Genomic DNA, 21725 nt, shown 5'->3' on the forward strand with positions numbered 1-21725 from the left:
CCACATTTAAGGGCAGTGACCTGGTGGTGGAGGATTGGAGGGGGGGAATGGGGGAGGGAGGCAGATAGAAACACTGTTCGTAAGGCGTGGACAATTCAAGCCAACTGTAGAAAATAACGTTTCCATGGAGGGCATGAGATGAAAAATGAAGCCAGTCGACACAACATATTAACACAATGTCGAGGAGTAGTCCCCAAAAAGTCAGACTAGGCGATAAGCCTATTCTATTGTGCGTGACAATTGTTAACCCGTATGATTTGCTATCCCTGCTTCTAATCGGTTGATTCTTTAACTGCCCCGCCCTCCCTCAAGAATCTGTCCTTTTCCACTCGTATCTCTCATCTCTTCAGCCTGTCTTTGTACAGACTTTATGTTTCCCTCGTTAGTCTCACTTTCTCCGATAATATATGTACTGTGACAGGCTCTTTTATGGCCTCACTATCTCGTAGTGTGCTTCTCTTATCTTTTTCTCTCTCAACCTTCGCTTTCTTCCCCCACTCTATCTGGCACTCCCAGCATCCATTTGTATTTATTTCTTTGTCTCATACCCTCTAGAGTTTTCTGTTCGTGTTCACGCTTTTGCTCGCCTCCCCCCTATTATCTCTCTCTTTCCCTCTATCACTCCATCATGCTCTTCCTATCTGTCGGTTTATATCTGTTTCTTTTTTTTCTAACTCTCTTTGGCTACTTGTTTAATTTCCTCTCTCTTTTATCTCTCCACTCTCGCTCTATCCCCATCCCCTCTTTATGTCTTCCTTCCTTGTAGCCTCTCTGTCAATGTCTCTCTCGGCATGTCTGTAACTCTTTACATCAGTTTAAACCCCCCACCCTCTCTCCCGCAGTTCTTACCCTGTTGCAGAGTGCTTTGCCCGCGCTTGCTCACATACAAGTTCACCCTCTGCAGGCCCCGCTGCCTGTGTCTACCTGGCTTCCTTGCAGCGGCCCCCCGCACCCCCCAAACGGGGGGAGGCTCAAGGGCCGGCGCCATAACCCGCGCCGTGCCAATGTGGAGAACTGGTTCTGGCCGCTTCAAAGTGCCCAGAAGTCAGGGGGAAAAAATTCACGCCTAAGCCGCCCGGAAGTGGACAGTGCCCAGTGGCGCCGAATGGGGCAGCCAATGGGTACGCGGCGCAACGTTTGAACCCCCCAATCAAGGGGGTTCACCTGCAACACATAGGTATGGGGGACAATATAAGGCACCGCTCTCCAGCGCAGCTCAGCAACTTCGTCGGGAGCAGGGAGAGCGGCGCACTAATGGACGGTTTGCAGAAGGAGAAGGCCAAGGCGAAGCGCTGCCCGTGGGACCATCGCAGAAGCTGACCGTCGCTGGATTACAAGCGGAGCAGTGCGCCGGAGGTTTCCACCACGTGGGTTGAGCAGCCTCTCCCTGTATCACCCGACTAGAGCGCCGTGGGAGATAATCCTCGGCAGACCCGGCGATCGTGGGGTAACAGCGCGCGTGGTTTGCCCACTGTCCCAAGGCTCTGGTCAAAGAACGGAGGAAGTGCCGACGCTGCCGTGAGGAGCACGGAGCCGACGGAAGCCACATCGAGACTGAGAGCGGACACCGAGTGCGGAGCCAGGGGGCCGGGGTCCAAGAATTAAACAGCTCAGGAGGCCCAAGGTCGACAGCCGCCTCAGCGCGCATAGTGCCGCTGGAAGGGGGGGGAGGCAAGGAATTGTCGGGCCCCCATCGCAGAAGAGCTGTAGGAACCGGTAACGGCTGTATGGCCTGAGGTCCCCAGTGTAGCGGGAGCACAAGCGCTCGGAGGGCGGTCCAACAGAGCGAGAAACGTGGGCTCACCTAACGCCGCGCCGACATCACCATCGCTGCCGGCGTAGAGATCCGCACCGCCAGGCGGCGGGGCAGAGACTGAATTCGCAGGCCGCCCCGCTTTCTCCGGGAATCGGAGAGAGAACCAGCTGTTCGAGGGCTGGGAAGGTGCACGCATCAGGCACAAGGCAGAGGCGCGATCAAACTGTGCACGGGGGGGCCACCTGCGTAAAGCGGCAGATAACATGTGAGGGCGCACAATAAGCACACAGCAGGGCGAGCCAGTGGCATCCCGCGCAGTGACTTGCCGGGGCAGCAGCAGGCCGTAAAGGGCGCCCAGGGGCCGAACGGCTCGGGCACAGGGCAGCATACAAAAAGGGGGAGAGGCCCTGTACGTTTCGGAGTATCAGGCCATGGCAGAAGACCAACCAGAAGAGGTCGCGGAGCTCTTGAAAATAATACGGGAAGTATCAGCAATCCACGGCAGTGAATGGCCGCAGCCACATCTGGACCAGGCAAAGGGCGACGGGCCAGAAGGCAATGGGGAGGACGAGGCTGGCCCTTCCTCACCGAAAAGGCGCAAACGCACACCTCAGAAGAAGGCGCCCAGGAAGAACCCCCAGAGGAAAGAGCGGCAAAAGGGGGGTGTGCCAGCAGACGCAGCAGACAACGGCGAGATGACCGGCGGCGTAGCAAATGGTGAGCATATCACAAGCATTGTAAAGGAGTGTCTTAAATCATTGGCCCCTTCATGGCTTAACGGCACGGGGCAGGGGGCAGGTGGGCCAAGGGAGCAGCGTACAGAGGAGGCAGCAGGCCTTCCATGGCACTTGATCGACCCAGGCTGGGTGCGACAGGCGAGAGTACAGGGGCAAGTGGGGCTCGCTGCGCAGGGCGAGCAGGTGTCTCCAGTCGCAGCGTGGGGGTATGGTAGTCCAACAGGTAGCCCAATGCGGGAGGGCCCAAGTGGCGATCCCTACTCCAGGGCATCCCCCAGGCCAGCGACCTTGACAACCAGGGCCACTGGGTTAGCGTGCCTCATCCACCTGGCAGTCAAGGATCGGATATGGCGCAAGGAATTCATAGACATTTTCTCCCTGCTTGAGATCCAATTAGAAGGGCTGGACCTCACAACTTGCGACAGGAAAGAGGATGACAGGAGAGAAAGGCGCAGCGCCAGGAAAGAGAGGAGCTTTGATAATTGGGTGGACGCGTTTAGGATCATGGCTTGCATTATAGTTGAGAAGTTCCCGCGCTGCGCTGCAGACTTATGGCTCTACGAGGCCAATATCCATTGGGCGCAGAGGCTGTTCCCCGGGGATGCGTGGCTGGAGTACGACAAAGGCTTTAGACTGAAAATACAGAGGCACCCTGAGATGGAGTGGAACGAGGAGGACGTCTCCGGCTTTATTCACAAAATGCTAGTAGCAAGGGAAGCAAAAGCCTGCGCGGGAAAAGGGGACCAGTCCTTTCGGAGCTCCTACCACAAGGGCAGGGGCAGGGCATTTCACAGGTCACAACATAACACAGGGAGACCGCGGTCTCCCACTAGAACCACGTCTATCTGCTGGAAATTTGAAACCGGGGATAGCACATATGGCTCCGCATGTAAGTTCCAACACACGTGCTCAAGCTGCGGAGGTAGGCACCCGGCGGCGGCATGCCGGAGCAAGCGTGAGTCAAAGGGCGACAAAAAAGACATGAGTAAGAAACATTAGCCCGAAGGCGACAGAGGGGGGGGACTTGAGGACATCCAGGACTGCCAGCTGGCCAGATCCCCCATTAACACACAACAGCTGCGCAGATTGGCGAACAAGTACCCAAACAGGACAGATGCCACGGTTCTAGTGGATGGTTTTGAGGAAGGTTTCAGGATTCCATTTGGGGGCCCCTTGAAGCTGGAGGGGGCAAACAATCTAAAATCAGCTACACAGCACCCTGACGTGGTGCGTGCCAAATTGGCCAAAGAGAAATCCCTGGGTAGAGTGGAGGGCACTCTCCCACAAAAATTGCACAGGGGCATAGTTGTCTCTCCCCTTGGTGTGGTCCCCAAGAAGGAACCGGGCCAATTCAGACTCATACACCGCCTCTCATTTCCCGAAGGGTCCTCCGTGAATGATGGGATCCCCCCTGAGGCCTGCTCGGTCGGTTACGCATCAGTGGATGACGCAATTGACTTGGTAAAGGCGGCAGGAAAAGGGGCCCTTATGGCCAAGGCGGACATTGAATCTGCGTTCCACCTCCTGCCCGTCCACCCTTCCAGTTTCACCTCTTGGGTTTCCAGTGGGAAGGGGACCTGTTTACAGACAAGGCCATGCCCATGGGTTGTGCCATATCGTGTTCATACTTTGAGCAGTTTGCTACATTCCTAGAGTGGGCCCTTCACGACAGTCACCCGGAGGGCGGGAAGCTGCATTATTTGGACGACTTCATGTTCACGGGCCCAGCTGGGTCCCCCACATGCGGGAACACTCTGGCAGCTTTTGAGGAGTTGGCTAGAACACTGGGGGTCCCATTAGCGTCAGAGAAAATGACAGGGTCAACCACGAGCCTTACCTTCTTGGGGATAGAATTAGACTCCATAGCTGGGACGGCCAGGCTGCCAGCTGACAAGGTTAGAGATTTAAGGGAAGAAGTCAGGAAGCTGCTAGGCCGGAGCAAGGCCACACTCCGCGAAGTTCAAGGAGTGATCGGGAAATTGAATTTTGCAGCTAGGGTAATCCCCGCAGGCAGGGTCTTCTCCAAGCGGTTGACACAGCTAACATCAGGCGTCGCCCAAAAACACTACCACATACGGCTGGGAGCGGGGGTTAAACAAGACCTACTAATGTTGGACGAGTTCCTTCAGAATTTTAACGGTATACTGATCTGGAGAGAGGGTTGGGTCACAGCCAAACAGATAGCTCTGTTTACACATGCAGCAGGGAGTCTGGGCTTCGGGGCAATTCTGGGGAAGCGCTGGTGTGCGAGCCAGTGTCCAGAGAGATGGCATGCGCAGGGCATCACCAGCAATATCACATTCCTAGAGCTCTTCCCAATAATAGTAGTGCTGACAATTTGGAAGCAGGAGCTCAAAAACATGAAGTTGACCCTGTGGTCAGATAACAAGGGGGTGGTGCAGGCCATTAACAAAGGCGCAGCGAGATGCCCTGACACCTTGAGGCTAATGCGACAGTTAATTAAATTGCAGCTGGAGGGGAACCTGGAGCTGAAGGCTTGCCATGTACCAGGGGCAGAAAACACGGCGGCGGACGCCCTGTCACGATCGCAGGTGAAACAATTCAGAGAACTGGTACCAGGGGCGGACAAGGAGATGACCCCTTTCCCGGCATACCTTTGGGACCTGGGGGGATAGATTTGTCCAGACTAGTTAGGCAGTGGCACGCACTCACCCCAGATGCGGCTAAGAGATACAAGAAATATGCAGCCACGGTAATGTGAGTGGGGGGCATACAGTCACTGGACGACAGGGCAGGAACGCGAACGGCGGTAGAGAAATTTGTGCAGTGGGCGTTTGATACCAAGAGGACAAGGTCATGGGCGCAGGCCCATCTAGCAGCCACTGCACATTTCGCCAAGTTAGTTACGGGGGAGGACCCCACAGCATCCCTGTATTTAAAAACAGCATTAAAGGGGTGGAGAAGAGCAGAAGGGGTGAAAGAGGACACTAGGCGCCCCATAGACTTCGATAAACTGGGCCAGTTACTGAGCGCATTGGTAGGGATGGCAGCCGACAGCTTTGAGCTTTCACTATTTAGGGCGGCGTTTACCACGGCATTTATTTAGCGCTTTCCGCATCAGCGAGCTGGTAGCCCCCAACAAGTTAGGCCTGGCCCTGTGGTGCCTTCAGGTGGCTGACATTAGGCCCTTGGGAAGGGCAGTGGAAATAACTTTGAGGCGGTCAAAAACAGACAAAGCAGGGAAGGGTGTGACCATACAACTGCAATGCATTCCGGAGGCGGGCCTCTGCGCGGTATGCTGCCTGTTTAGCTACATGGTGACCCGCCCAGCAGGGGAAGGCCCCCTTTTTAAGCACCAGGATGCTAGCAACCTGAGCAGGTTCCAATATACTGCAGTAATGCGACAGGGCCTGGCCAAAGCCGGGCTGCACCGAGGGTCTTTTGCCCCCCACTCGTTCAGGATCGGCGCGGCTACCTCGGCATCGCAGCATGGCATGCCAGAGGATAGGATTCACGCGGTGGGCAGATGGCGGTCCCAGGCATACAAGACATACATCCGCCCTCATCTAGTGTGATGCCGGCGTAAGCACACACACACAAAAAAAAAAAGGAGAGGGGGGAGCAGTCACTTTGGGATGCCGCACGGCAGGGTGTCAGGAGGCCTCCTCTCTCGCCACACCCCCCACACTGCAGACATTCAGCCGGTGCGCAGAAGGCCACCTTATGATACTTTATTTTCCCAGCAGGGGGACGTCCGCGTCTAGTATGGGTGGTGGGCCATTCCTTCGTGTCCAGGATGGAGTCCTGGTGGCAGCAGTCGGGGCACAAGATGGTGAACAAACCCAAAGCGACGTACATCCGCTGGCTGGGGCTTCCAGGGATGAGGTGGAAGCAGCTGCTGACCGCATTGGACGACCTACTGGCAGACTCGGCGTGGCATCCGGACGTCCTCATCATCCACCTCGGCGGCAACGACCTGACGCAGTTGGGGCGCAAAGCAGTGGGACAAGCCATCCAGACGGATCTCACCAGGATATCGGCATGGTTCGGTCCCACGACGGTCGTCCGGTCGGAAATGGTCAGCAGGAGGCATTGGAGAGGTGCTGACTCCCACAAGGCCGTGGATAATGCCGGGAGAAAGTTGAACGTCGCGATGCACAAATTCTGCAAAACGAACGGGCTGGAATCAATCAGGCACGGACTGATTCACCCAGGGCGCCCTGAACTGTATGGGCCAGATAGAGTCCACCTCTCAGACAGAGGGATGAGAGTTTTCTGGGACAACCTGTGGGGTTCAATGGTGCTCGCTGGATGTATAAAAAAAAAAAAAAGCTGCATACCTTGGGAGGGGGGGGGGGGGAGCCGCAGAAAGACATAAGCCTCCCTGCGGCGTGGCGGAAATTGGTACAATGGTTGGCTAAGGAAACACACCGGAGGGCGGTGTGTAGGAGGAGGGCCACTCACTTTTGGATGCCGCACGGCAGGGTGAGGTGGCCGCACCAAGGAGGGGAGTAGCAGGAGGAGACGGAACTCGTGGCCCAGACCCGGCCTAACGGCAGGGCGCAAAAGGTAGCGAGCTGGGGGACCTAACTCCAGAAGAAGAAAGTCCCCTCCACTACACGCAGAAGGCGTGGGTGACCAACCAATGGTGATCCCGGAAATAACCTAAAGAGAGGACCACCAAGGACTGACAAGGGAGCTGGTTTTGGTACCATTTACGAACTGACGAGTAACACAAAAGTACTGACACCGAGGCGTCCCAACATGTTGTTATATGTTCTGACATGTATGATGTATGACTAACATTATGCAGTTCGCAAATGTCCAAAGCATAACTAGCATGTATAATTTTAATAAAACTGCGGCCAACAACGACCACTACATGGACACGCATTGTTGGCTATCTTTACTGTGAGGAGGGTAGACGGGCGGAAGGGAGGGCGGAGGAATGTCTCCACAGGATGGGCACGTGCGAGGGTTATGGGGCCGTGTCATGACAACCGACCTGGCCAGCGTTTGCCAACATTGCCTGAGAGGGTGCCTTTGCTGGTAAACCACTGCCATTTAGGTAAAACGCCAATTAAGCAATCCTCATGATTCGTGTCTCTTTAGGTGTCTAACTTCATTCATGCTGCTGCTCTCCAGTAATTATTTTTTTTATTTAACTGTGTGTGTCTTTGCATATGTACAAAGAGTGTTTATTGTTTGTCGTGGCTCAAATGGGTGTAATATCTGATATTTAATTGCTCCCATTGACTTCATTGCTTGATTTTGCCCGCTATAAAGTGTCACTCATAGTCCTAGAATGTCACTCCTAATTACACTGAAAAAATGTAAATGTCACACATAAGCAATATCTGAAACCTTGGCAGCTATGCCTGTCTGTTTTTATATGTGCAGGAAGGCAGGGAGAACGGAGTATTCAAATTGATAACATAGAGTGGATTGAGCACTTTATACTTTGCAGCTACATGACCCCTGTATTGTAATTGCAGCGGGTGCTGCAGGTAAAAGTTAATGTGCTTTGCAAAAGTTGTGTGAGATACTCAGAACTGAGGGGCATTTGTAGAGTTATGTGTGATTGACTCAATCTTGGAATAAACAGCACGGTGATAGGAGGAACACTTTCCAGACAAGGAGAGTGAAAGAAAGAGGGTACGAAGTTGTTCATGTTGAAATGTACAGCATCAGGGTGCACGGGCGGGAAGCACAACAGTTGACACCAGGCCTATTTCCAGGATTCTGAATGGTCTTAGGTACACGGCCATTAAGGGAAAGGTGACCCTAAATGTCAATGCAGGAGCTACCGGAGACTGAAAAGCAGAAGAGAATAGTCAAGTCCTCTGCCAGATCATCTGTGAATTTGGGTCCTCTGGCCCCCTGGATCAGCAGCCATGGCCCCCAGGCAGAAATCTCTGCCGCTCGGGCAGACCCACGTTTAACAACACATCTGCCCTCCACATGTGTTTGGAGGGCAGCGGGGGCACAGGTTTGTGTCTGGGGGTTAAAAGACATAGCTGACAAGTTTAACAGACTCAGCTCACCATCTGAGACACCCCCTCAGTCCAGAGAAAGAGGCTTGGAACCTGCCTACCTGTGTGATGCCAGCAGGGTCAAAGAGTCAAGCACTGCGCAGCATTGAGACACATGCAGTGTAGCATCCAACATTTCCCTTCAGTGGGTAAGTCGCCAGGCCAAAAGGGGCAACTGGTTAGAGTGATGTCTCTTGAGAGAGGTGTAATTTGGTATTTACCTATGAAAAGGAAGAGTTTGGATTTAATTGTCATCTTTATGGTAAAGTGTATAGAGTCAAACATGGTCAGGCATTGTGATTTATCCATAGTAGTGCAAGCAGGTGCAGTGGAGCAGGCGTAAAATGTAGAATGTGTAGAGATTGTGCAAGTCTATAGAGGCCTTTTCGAGGAGAGTCTATTAGTGACATTCCATTCCAGGTGTTTTTGTAGCAGTTTCAAGATCTCTTTAAAGCTTCTCATTGCTCAAGTGTCATTTCTAGTATTTCTTTCCATACACTTTGTTGCTTTATTTTGCTCGCGAAAAATGTCACTCGTAGTCGTTGAATGTCACTCATGATTACACAGAAAGAATGAAAATGTCACACATGGCGATCTGAAACCTTGGCAGCTATGAAGGCTATTCCTCTCGGCCACTGGCTACGCCGGTGCTGGGCCATGGATCATTTGCTTCAGGGTAAGAGTTTGTTGGGGCCTCACACATCCTGTTAGAGTGGCTTAGTCGTGAAGGGCACTATGTTAATGCCCTTCCATTTCTAGTGCTTTGCAGCAGCTAAGTTAAGACTCTCTCATTGCTCAGATGGGTGTTATTTCTGCTATTTGTGTTTTCCTCGTCTTCATTCCCTGATTTTACTTGTGAAAAAGTGTTACTCGTATTTGTGGAAATGTCACTGATAATTACACTGAAGTTATGAAAATGTCACACATTGGGGTCGATTCCGATCCGGGAAAATCCCCGTCCGTACGAATCATATTGTTTCCGTACGACTCGTACGGACGCCGTACGACCGGACGATTCCGATCCCGATCGTCCGACCAGGACGCGATTCGTACGGAACACGTCGATTCGTACGGAAAAGCGCACGATCACCTACACACCGTACGGCACGTACCCCCCATGATCGCAGGGGTACGCGCCGTACCCCTGCGATCATGCGGGGTACGTGCCGTACACCCAGCGCACATGGGGTACGTGCCGTACACCCACCGTACATGGGGTACGGTGCGTACCCCATGTACGCTGGGTGTACGGCACGTACCCCGCATGATCACAGGGGTACGGCGCGTACCCCTGGGATCATGCGGGGTACGTGCCGTACCGGGGGGGGGGGCGTCCCGTACCTTTGTCGGCGCAAACTCTGCGTTTACGACTGTTTTCAGCTCCCGTAGGAAAAGGGTCGTTCGGTGCGTACCCGACACGAATCGTACTTGCTGGGTCGTAAAAACCAGCAGCGAACCGTAGTGATGTCGCGTACAGCGGGTTCCGAGTGAGACTCGTACCGAGATTCGATTCGTACGGAGTCCTGTACGACTCGTACGGAGTTCGGCTCCTGGTACGGATCGTACTTCGTTGTACGTACGGGACGTTTACGGGTACGATTCGTACGGGCAAAAAACGCTCCGTACGACGATTCGGAGCGCATTTTACCGGATCGGAATCGACCCCATAGTAATCTGAAACCTTGGCAGCTATGGTGACCTGTGACCAATGCCATTGTCAGTCATGCGCATTGCGCAGCGCAATTAAAAGTGTGGATGACTAGTGAGGTATCCCATACAAGGACCCAGCCAGAGACTACTGTACAGAGGGACTGTCACCGGTGCAGCCACCAGGCATAATTTAATTATTACTAGTACTAGCCCCATCCTGGCTAGCCTTGCCCTGTTTTCTGCTGCCTGCTCGCGCCTGTCTCTGAAGGTGCAGGCCAGGCTTCAGGTGAGTCCGTCTGTCTGAGGCAGGAGTGGTCCAAGCCTCAGGCTGAGACGTGTATTGCTATAATTTTATACTCCTTAATTTATAAAGGAAGATGAGTATTTTCAAGAGATATCCTGGTACTGGCTACCTATCATGTTTATATACTACTCAAGGCCTGCCTGCTCAAGAATGGGTTAGTATTCACTATGTTCTAGAAAAGGGCAGCATTAATAGGACTCAAGTATAGGGCAGTATTTACATTGTTTTAGAATAGGCCTCTAAAGCTAACTTGTCCTATGAGTAATATTTTATTTTATACCGCCAGAAGAAGGTCTTTGCTTCTTCAGTGTACTACGCAGCAGCGTTCATGTGATGGGCAGGCTGCCTGTGGTCACCGCCTTGTGAGTATGTGCTCCGCTTCGGCAGGGGCACGGGGCTGGTGCTGAGAGATTTCACAGAGGCGTTGTGCAGGCAGGGGTGTAAAACCGGGGGGTCCAGCTGGCACAAGGCAGTAAACGTGAATTCTCTTGCTTTGTTGTGAGTCACACGCTGGCTAGCACACAAACCAAGCGAAGGGACACCCAGTGAAGATCTCGCACTTTCATGCTGGAGCCTCTAGTCTAGGGCCTCTTTTGCACGGCAATGCACCTCTCAGCTGGAATTAATTGGGCAGAGGCCAGGGCAATAGAGTAGGTATCCTTACTTGGTGTTTGCAATGCCAATCCGCGCCCTTCCATTTTTTCCAGTGCAGGGACATGCATGAACAGAGTGCTATGACAGCAGTGATGGGGATTACCAGGCCTGACACTGTGCTGATGTCCCCGCCGGGTCACAGCAGTTGTCCGAATGGTGATGAGTGCAAAGATGCTGCACCAGTGATCATCTGCACCAGCGCGGGGTTGTGCATTGCCCAGCCCTGTCCCACCTTGCAAGCGCGTTGAAGCCTGCTCTGGTAGTTAAATGAGATTTGTGACTTCTAGGCGCTCGCACGGAGCCCCCTGTGGCGAAGTCACTCGTCCTTGAAAATGAATTGGTGTGAAGTCATCGACTCTTACAAAAAAGGCCGTTAGTTTCAAACCTGCGCTAGGCTAGAACTCGACTGTCACCCACGTTTGACATGCAAAGCAAAGTCATCATGCCAAACTGTAAGGTGGTCCCCCCAGGTATAGAATCATTTGTTGTGCTTTCCTGGGGAACAGAAACTCTCCAGAATCGAGTACTCCACTTCATACTAACAGTTCGAGTTCTTTGCAGTGTGGGTGGGAATAAAAGTAGAACTTAATATTATATAGTAGGTCCCTGAGAGTAACACAGGCCCCCGCTTTGCGGGGGAGTGGGGGCGCGCTCCAGGGAACCCCTCACTCAGCGGAGTCAGGCCTCTTCATTAACCCGTTGGCTGCTTCGAACGTTCTCCGCCAGTGCTGAACGTTCGAAAAAACAGGTGGGGCCGCGTCGGCCAACAGACGTGCACAGCACTACCGAGGTAGTGCTTGCGATGACCGTTGGCCGACGCCAGCAGCCAACGGGTTAATTAAATAATGTGTGGCGCGCGGATGTCTACAGATTAGCATGAAGGTGAGAATTGGGTTTGTAGTCAAATACAAATGTTAGTGTGAAGGTGAAGGTGAGGATTCGATTATGATCTGGGCCATTTTACATATTGGAGTCAGAGATAGAATTAGGGTCAAGGTTCAGGCAGGGTTCGAAAAGCAGAAAAAGAAAATATGAACCAAATGATTCAAACTACTGCTCAAACCAACACACATAGACATTTTCGAACTATTTATAATCAAACCTTTTAATTTGAACGAGATGCTGTTCAAACTACTTCCTTCTACTAGTCACAGAATAATAAATGCACCAGAAGCTCTAGATCTTTTAAGTCTTTTTGTTGATGCAACTCAAATGAACTAACATCGTATATAAACTTTCAAGAGGTTTTGCGCAAATTATACGTATACACACAGGTAGTAAGCGCAATGTAAACAATAAACAGCAATTACCCAAAAGGCACTAAAAGGTGCTTTTTTTTCTAGTTTTATATAGCGCGAACTCGACCCGAAGGTATCAGAGTGCTTTCCATAAGCACCGGTTACGTCACGGACGGACACATTAATTTTTTGTTAGGCACATGGAAATGAATTGATTTACCCAGATCAGGATGTTGAGCGTCCCTGCCGAGACTCAAACCCGGTTACCCAGTTCCGAGGTCAACCGCTCTCTTTGATAACAATGCACATACCTGAAAAGAATGATCACCAACCCTGCATTCACTCTAGCACGAAGGCTCTATACCAACAATGCATGGACACTGTGCCAAAAATGCATATACAAGCACGAAAACCCATCTAACAATGCAACACAAGCACTTAGAATCTATTTACTAAGGATGCTTATGCCCACGGACACTAGAATAGTAAACATATATAGGAAAACACTAATAACATCTCAGCAAACACTGTATATACGAAAAGCTGCCCCTAAATAGATTCTAAATGCTCTGTCCACCAATAAAAGGCATGCCAAAATGTAGACTTTTGCTTACAGCGCTATAGGTAGTGTAGAATGGATATTTTCCTTTAGCAGTATATCTGTTCAAATGCGAAGGTCTATTACTTCATACGCTCATGGTACATACAGAGGCCAGCCATCCCTAAACACCACCTTCAAGAGACAGTTGGGCTTTACACACTGCACATAATCACACTCTAGAGACTCCTCCACTGCACAAAAACAATCACTGGGCGGTGGAGGGTCATAATTAAAAACACCATGGGTTCTCATTTACTGCACATAAATAAACATATGGCGTACGGCAATGAGGGAGCAACGGGACAGATGTCAAGGATTCGCTTTTAGCAGTTAAAGTTTGAAAAAAAAGTGGCAAAATTCAGATGAATGGATGAATTTGGGATATTGTGTTTTTAGCCAGTCAATGGCCATAAATCAAATTTGTTAATGACAAAAGTTTGCAACAACCTCAAATATTTTATGTGTTTGGGAATCGTACTTGTAATAACCTAAAGTACTTTAAGTAATGCATACAAATGCCTGTGTGTATAACTCACACACTGGTATGTCAACAGATAACTATTACGCAATTGCTGTAACTCAGTACAACTTTGCTTCTTGCAATATGTTTTCCAGCCTATATTTAACTGCCAAATAAAAGTGACTTGTGCAGTTTACTTAATCTTATGAACTCGGGGTTCAGTTAGTAATTTAACTATGCCTGTCATCCGAAAAATGTTATACTATTTCAAACCCTAAAATTTCTTTGTGCCAGCATTGCAGCCCCGCCCTACATCCCCTCTGAATAACAATCTACTCCTGTGTTTCTGGGCCTCTTCTCTGAGCCCTGCATACAAGCTGCTCATGAATAACACTGTTAGACAATATCCTTAGAGAGGGGTGTAGGTGGTAGGCTGACATGGAGCAAGGAAATAGATCAAGAGAAATTAGGGGGAACACCTTGATAAAGGGACAAATAGAAAAAGTGAGCGTAAGAAAAATTAAGAATGTGGAATAGCAGATGGGTATACAATGGAAAGACAGAAAGAAAGACTGGAAGGAAAGAAACATCAAAGGAAATAAGGGAGAAAAGGCAGGATGGAAGGGTGAAAGGAATGATGAAAGAATTAATGAATGGAGTAGTGGAAGAATTAATATAGAGGGAATGTTGAAATGATGGCTGGAAGAGTGAAAGATCAATAGGTTAAAGGGTGAATGAAGTGAAGGGTGAAGAATAGATAGATTGGGAAGAGTGAAGGATGAACAGTTTAAATAATGTGTAGATTGATCCATGGATATAATGATTTGTGGATGCATGAAAGAATAGCTATAAGTATGTATATATGAAATGACTACAGTCTTCCGATCGCATCCACCTGTCAGGGTTGGTGCACAGCAGTGGGAGCATGTCCCACTATAAAAATACAAACAGCCCTGCGTCGTAATCACACACAGAGGAAAACCCACTTTTGAGATATATTTGCCATAGTAGTTTATTCAAAAGTTTATTCAAAAGACTGACGTGTTTCTACCGGAATGGTCTTTGTGGTGTTATTTCTGTTATCTATATGTGTTGATTGTCTTCATTGCTTAATTTTGCTCGGAAGAAAGTGTCACTCATAGTATTTGAAATGTCACTCATACTTACACTGAAATTATGAAAATGTCACACATAGCAATCTAAAACCTTGGCAGCTGTGCCCCCAGCAGCCCCCTTTTCCAGCCTCCAAGAGCCCCATCAGCTCTGTAGCTCATACAAGCAGCACTACACTCTCTCGCCGGCGTTGGTTGTACCAGTGAGTTGCCTCATAACAGTCCTACCTCATAAATTAAATGGTGCGTGCTGCATGCTGTGGGTGCAGGTGACCTGAGCTTCCAGGCCCAGAAACAAGGGTTATTGAAGGCAACTGCCTCGAGGCCAGAGACCATTTGCATATTTACATACCTTTGTAAACTGGTTACAGAGGCTTTTTTTCTGGTTCCAATACCCCCTGGGCCCACACTCTGCCTATTCCTTGCATTTGAAATGTACATTTACTGCTGTATTGTGGGAATGCATTTCATGAAAAGGAATATAAAGTAGGGTTGCCAAAACAAAAATGCTAGCAATGTGTTTAAAGAGCCTGGAAAGACCTCGTCTTGGCACTAAATAGGGTTATAAATAAAAAAAGTATGTATTCATTTGTAATGTAACTTTTCTGTCTTTGTTCCCTTTAATTATCAGTCATGGATCTCATCATTGTGGCAGCCCTAGAACACAATGAAAGTGCTTTCAATTTATGTTTGCTGTTCGAAGTATGCACAGATAAGTGCTGATTATAAGGCTTTAGGTGACTGCTTATTTTTGTCAGTGGGGCAAAGTGGTAGGTGGTGGGCTGGGCCGCTGGGCGGGGGCCCTCATTGTGCTTTGCAGAGGGGCCCCCTCAAGTTTCGTTACGCCACTGATTTTTGGTAGCAGTATCAAAGAGACCCTGAGCTATCCTACTACTCAAGCCTATAATCTTCAGCCTACACGCTCCGACAAAGGTATATTCGCACTACACCCTTGCTTTCGAGGTGGTTGGTGGGGCTATAATATCAGGTAACGTCATACTATACCAAGAGCAACATCTCCTATTCAATGGTTTTTGAAATGGGGCACCCCGATTGCGCTCTGAGGTAATTCAGTATAGGTCTAATTCACAAAGTGATCTTTGTAGTACGTTTTGAGGTAATAGACAATGTACTACAATTTATAATTCACAAACTACGTTTAGAGTTTTATGTCACCACTTTACATATACATATATATATAAGGAGTTTATAAGGAGTTCTGTACCCTAACTGCAGATTGTCTACTCACTTAAGTATATGTTTTGGTAGAAAATGATTGATGTACTGGAAAGAATGGTTGGGAAAAAGGACGTACTTACTACAAAGGGGGATAGGATTAAGGAAGAGAAAAAGAGGTTTAGGGAGAGTCAGGTAGGGGTTTAGGGATGGATGTCACAAACCTGCACAAGAGTAAGCCAATTGTATTATTCTAGGGGTGGAGATATGTAACTTACACTCGAAGTTGTGAATACCAACATTGGTGAACTTACTAAAAAATGTAAGCTACTTTTGTGAATTAGGCCCTACATCAATTAGGGTGCAACATAAATATCTGATAGCCTCATTGTGGGTGTGACTGAATATGCTCTCATGACCTGAGGACACGCGCATTGCCTCAAGAAAAGGCTCTGTTGAAACATATGGACTCATTCCTTACATACCTGTGTGCTCCTGCTTAAAAAGTATTGTTTTTCAAGCTGGGACAAGGGATTTTATTGAGGAGAACCATGTTACTCTAGCTGTGCTTTCACTTTCTCACTCCTCTGCAAACAGAAGGAAAGCAGATGTGATCTTTGGCACCTACTGTCTGCTACATCTCTGTTGTATTGTGACATTGTTTGCACTGGTATTTAGTAAGGTGCACATTCAATTCCATGTGGAGCTGAGTAACAACAATGTATATCAACATCTTGTGAGAAGAAGAAAAAGTACCTTCATGTAGTAGAGAAATCGACACACACTAAAATGAGTTGTGGTCACCTTGGGCTTCTCCATATGTTAAATGAAAGCAAACTTGCAGTGGAAGTCTGTACAATATGAGCTGGTGTGGGTGCTTATTAAATGCCACCTTGAAGTCACCAGTGGTCAAAATAGGTGGTAACTTTAGAAAATCAAATACCACAATATATACACTTAGAGAATAACCACGATCCAGAGAGTCTCACAGGAATAGCCGGGGGAGTTGAGGCTCGTAAGTACAAACAAATGTCTACCATCACACTGCTATGTACTGTCTTGCACAACTACAAAGCTACACCGCCTAGGCCCAAATGCATTCATGTGCACCACACACTCCCCAACACATGTCTCACAGATCCAACATTCACTCACTCTAATTCACCCCAAAGGTAGCTAGCAACATTTCCTGGGTTGCATGTGTACAGGCAGCCAGCATTACAACTCCCACCAGACCCCCTGTCCAACAGCTCAGCAGGATGGAACACTCCCCCCACCGAAGGGCCATGTGTAACCCTTCCCTTCCTCTGCTCCACAGGGAGCCAGCCATCTTAACAGGGAGGGGGGTTTGTGGGTGGGAGGCCAGCACTAAAACTCCCACCAGACCGCCTTGTCCCACAGGTGCCAAAATAGAGCACTACCCACCCTTCCAAAAGCATGTGGCAGCCAGAGCACTGCTCCTTTCAAACTCAAAGTTAGGTAGCCTTCTCATGTCCTCTTGTCTCACCCCTGAGCAGGATTGAACACTCCCCCACCCAAGAGCCATGTGTAACCTATCCCCTCCCTTTGCTCAACTTCACAGGTAGGTAGCCATTTTCACAGGTGGCAGCCATGGAACAGCAAGATGGAGCACTCCCCCCTCGCAGAAGCATGTGGCAGCCATTGTATTTCAACAACCACACTTACAAGTAGGTAGCCATCTTAACAGGGAGGGGAGTTTGTGGGTGGGATGACTGCAATACAGCCCCCAGCTGGCCCCCTTGTCCCACAGTTCAGAAAGATGGAGCACCCCCGAACCAGAAGCATGTGGCAGACATTGCATTGCTCCCCTTTACCTGACAGGTAGGTAGCCATCTTAAGAGGGAGGGGGATGTGTGATTGGGAAGCCTGCACCTCAACTCCCACCCGGCCCCCTTGTCCCAAACCTCAGCAAGATGGAGCACTCCACCCCACCCAGAAGCATGTGGCAGACATTGTTTTTCACCAACTAACCTTACAGGTAGGCACCCATCTTCACAGGGAGGGGTGTCTGACGGTGTGAAGTCTGCACTACAACTGCCGCCAGGTACTGCTGTCGCACAGCTGAGCAACATTGAACACTCCACCACACACCCAGAAGCATGTGACAGCCATTGTATCTCACCAATCAAACTTACAGGTAGGTAGCCATCTTAACAGAGAGGGGTGTTTGTGGGCCGGAGGCCAGCACTCCAACTCCCATCAAGCCACCTTGTCCCACAGCTCAGCAGGATGGAGCAAACGCACCACACAGAACCATGTGGCAGCCATTACATTAATCACAGCAAACTCACAGGTGGGGAGCCCTCTTAACAGGTAGGGGTGTTTGCTCCCACCAAACTTACCGGTAGGTAGCCACCTTAACTGGGAGGGGTGTTTGCTCACATCAAACTTACTGATAGGTAGCCATCTTTAAAGAGAGGGGTGTGTGGTGGTGGGAGGCAAGCACTACAACTCCCACCAGGCCCCCTTGTCCCAAATCTGAGCAAGATGGAGTACTCCCCAACCACAACCATGTGTCAGACATTGAATCTCACTCATCAAACTAACAGGTAGGTAGTCATCTTTACAGGGATGGGTGTGTGTTACTGGGAGGCCAGCACTACAACTACCACCAGGCCCCCTTTTCCCACCCCTGAGCAGGATGGAGCACTCCCCCCCCCACCCAGAAGCACGTGGCAGCCATTACATTACCCTCATCAAACTTCCCACACACCCAGAAGCATGTGGCAGACATTGCATTGTTCACCTTCACCTAACAGGTAGGTAGCTATTATCACAAGGAGGGTAGTTAGGGGGAGGCCTGCACTACAATTCCCAACAGGCCCCCGGTCCCACCCCTGAGCAGGATGTAGCACTCCACCACACCAAGAATAGCCACACTCACGTGAGGCTCATTCAGCTTGGGCAGCCTCCACAGCAAATCGACCAGATTGCTGAAAAACTTGTCTCTGGCTGCCTTCCACCCTGCTGACTTAAAATGGCGGCTGCGGGGATCGAGGCCTCCTGACTTCCCAGACATGGCGTGATCCACCGGTCCCCTTTGAGGAGGGGGGCCGGGGTTGGACAGTGCCTCCGTCGCCTCGCCTGCCCACGAGTCATGCCCATCCTGCCTGCCAACATTCGCATGGGGACCCGCGGTTGCGGTCGCGGCTGCTCGAGCAGCAGACTCTTCCTTGTAGGCCAGAGAATCCTGGTCTCTGACTGCCAGAGAGGGTGCCCATGCCGGTCTCAATTCCTGCTCACTCTGGGGATCCTGAGCTTGGGGCCACTGGCGGGAGCGGTGCAGACTGTGCCAGCACTGACTGGAGGCCTGGTGTGGGAGCCAATACCCGGATTTGGTGCAGACCCTGCCGGGCCCACTGCTGGACTTGAGGCCTGTACCGCCCTTGCACTCAGGTTGACGCTGGATGGCCCAGCTGTGCCTAAAGTGAAGAAGCTTCACCTGGTGAGTCGACTGCAGCACTCCCCTACTCACGCCTGCTGCCCCACACTCGCATTGCGACATCTTTCATCTACACGCCTGCTGCCCCACACCCGCTTTGCGACATCTTTCATCTACCGCCGGCGGCGCATTGCCCGCCGGCCACCCTTCCACCTGTCGCATTCGAGAGACATTCAGAACTGGATCTCAGCTGGAGACTACCTTTCTGCCCGCTCATCTCCCCACGATGCACCTTGATAGCCTGCTGGGATTGGCCCTGCCCCACCCCAAAAAATCCTCATAGGGCCCTGTGGCTGATCCGCCTGTGGTGGTGGGCCTACATCATTGCTCCTCACGGCCTGCTTTTTCTCCGCCTGTGCTAGGCACCTGGGCCTACTCACTGCTGCGCACCATTGCCCCAGGACCTACAACTGAGCTGCGCGACCGCACCCCTGGGTCCTGCGGAGGAAACAGCGGCAATGGTTGCCTGTGCTGGAGGGCTGAGGGAGACTTGACCAACTGGCCCCTGGATCATAGCCACCCTGCTGCATCTGGTAAGTTGCTTTGCCTCTGCTGCCCTGATCTGTTGAATGCTGGTAGCCTCGGGTTGTGGTGACTGAAGGGGACTTGAGACCCACCTATGTCTAGTGACTGCCACTGTCCTATCGCCTGAGAGACAGCCTTCTTGCTGGTTGGGCACCCCCTGCTCCATGGGCCCAACTGTGACCGCGGTCCCTGCCGCTGCCACTGTACGTATTCCTCTGCTGATCCAGGAAGCGGCCTCGCAGCCCACTTTCCCACAGGTGACCACCTTGGGATCGATACAGGGTGTGGAAGAGATTGGACCCGGACCTGTGACACTCCCACGTGGCGCCATCCTCATCCGCCAATGGCCTGTGCAAATAGAGGTTCCTTTGATCTTCCCACGATGCGCGTGAGTGCACCGATTGACACCTGTGCCGGTGTTGGTGGGACCACGGGCATCAATCAACGCACCTTTCTCTTGGCTGACATGCATCTGCCCCCTCATTGCACCACATCATCACCCCGCCAGTCCGGCCGCTGTTGGTCCGCAAACCTGCCATGGGACAAACGGATGGAAAACAACCTCAACTTACCTTTGAGGAAATGGAAGGGGAACAATCCGGCAATCCGACCAGCCCACATCCACAGATGACCTGAAGGCCCTTCTCCTCGCCATACAGTCCAGCCTATCCTCTATTGAAACCAAAAATGCCCGCATAGACTCCCAAGAGCACAACAGTGACCAGCACAGTGAATGCCTCAAGGAAGATGAGCAGCGGATTTCTGATCTAAATGATGCATCCACCACTACCATTACCAAAACAGTGGACATAGAGAAGGTCCTGAAACAAATAGCAGCAAAGAACGAGGACTTGGAATCACGCTGCAGGCGCAATAACTTGCGAATCCTGGGAATACCAAAATCCACCGCCACTGGCAAGATGGAAGAGTACGTAGAACACATGCTTACCACCGCCTTTGGAAGAGAGGCGTTCTCACCGGTGTTCATCATTGAGAGGGCGCATCACTCGCTGGCCTATCGCCCCGTACCTATCGCCCCGTACCTATCGCCCCTCCTTGCCCCATTATTGCAATACTTCTTAACTATAGGGACTGGGATGTCGCCTTTCGACTCGCTAGGGAACACAGGGGAAACAACACTACTTCACCTATCCTCAGCATGTACAAAACTTCCTTAAAACCTTACCCAGGGTGTCCGTGGACCGTTCCTCCCCTTCCACTCAAATCACTGAAGAGGTGGGCACGTTGGATGTAGAGTGATGATTCTGCCCTGGCCTAGGGATTCTGTGTTCATCTCCACTTGACCCACGGCCTGCACTACGAGGCATCGAGCGGTGTCTGCGACACGACCCCGCTGGTCCTACCCGGCGGATGGCGAGGCTGCCCTCTGACTAGCAGCTCACAATTGCGGCCACAATGAACTGATGAGAACTTCTACTACAACCAACCCACCAGGCACCCTTGCTGAAGCGAGGAGTACCTGGTCGCCCTCTTTCGAGGACCCACTCAGGAAAACCCTACACTATTCTAGTTTGGAATGTTGGACACTGTACGTTCATTCTCCCCTCTTGGGAGCGTGGCACATGGGGACTTTGGGGAAGGTGGGAGGGGAAAACGACACGGCAGGTTTGGGCTCCTGCTGTGGGTGGGGGGAGGGGAATGGGATTGTTTCATGGCAATTTTCACTGAATTAACTAGCACATGTATACCCGGTTCAGCTGACCAGGTCAGACAGTGCCTACACTTCGCCACTATTACTCTGCAGCACCGCCATGTAGACCCAACCTAGATCCCCTAACTATAGCTTTCTGACATGGAACGTGCGTGGCCTGGGTGACCCTGCAAGTGGTGACACATCCTCTCTTATCTAGATCGCCACAATGTCCACTGCACTATGCTTCAAGAGACACACCTTGGCCCCACTGCTCCCACTTCATTTGTCTCCCGCTGGGCGACCTGTAGATGCTTCTCATCATATTCCTCCTATGCGTGAGACCCCATTATATTGGTGAAACACACACTCCCCTACACCCCCATTGGGTCTCACGCTGACCTG

The sequence above is a fragment of the Lissotriton helveticus genome, chromosome 8, assembly GCF_964261635.1.
Source record: "Lissotriton helveticus chromosome 8, aLisHel1.1, whole genome shotgun sequence".
In the NCBI taxonomy this organism is placed as follows: Eukaryota; Metazoa; Chordata; class Amphibia; order Caudata; family Salamandridae; genus Lissotriton; species Lissotriton helveticus.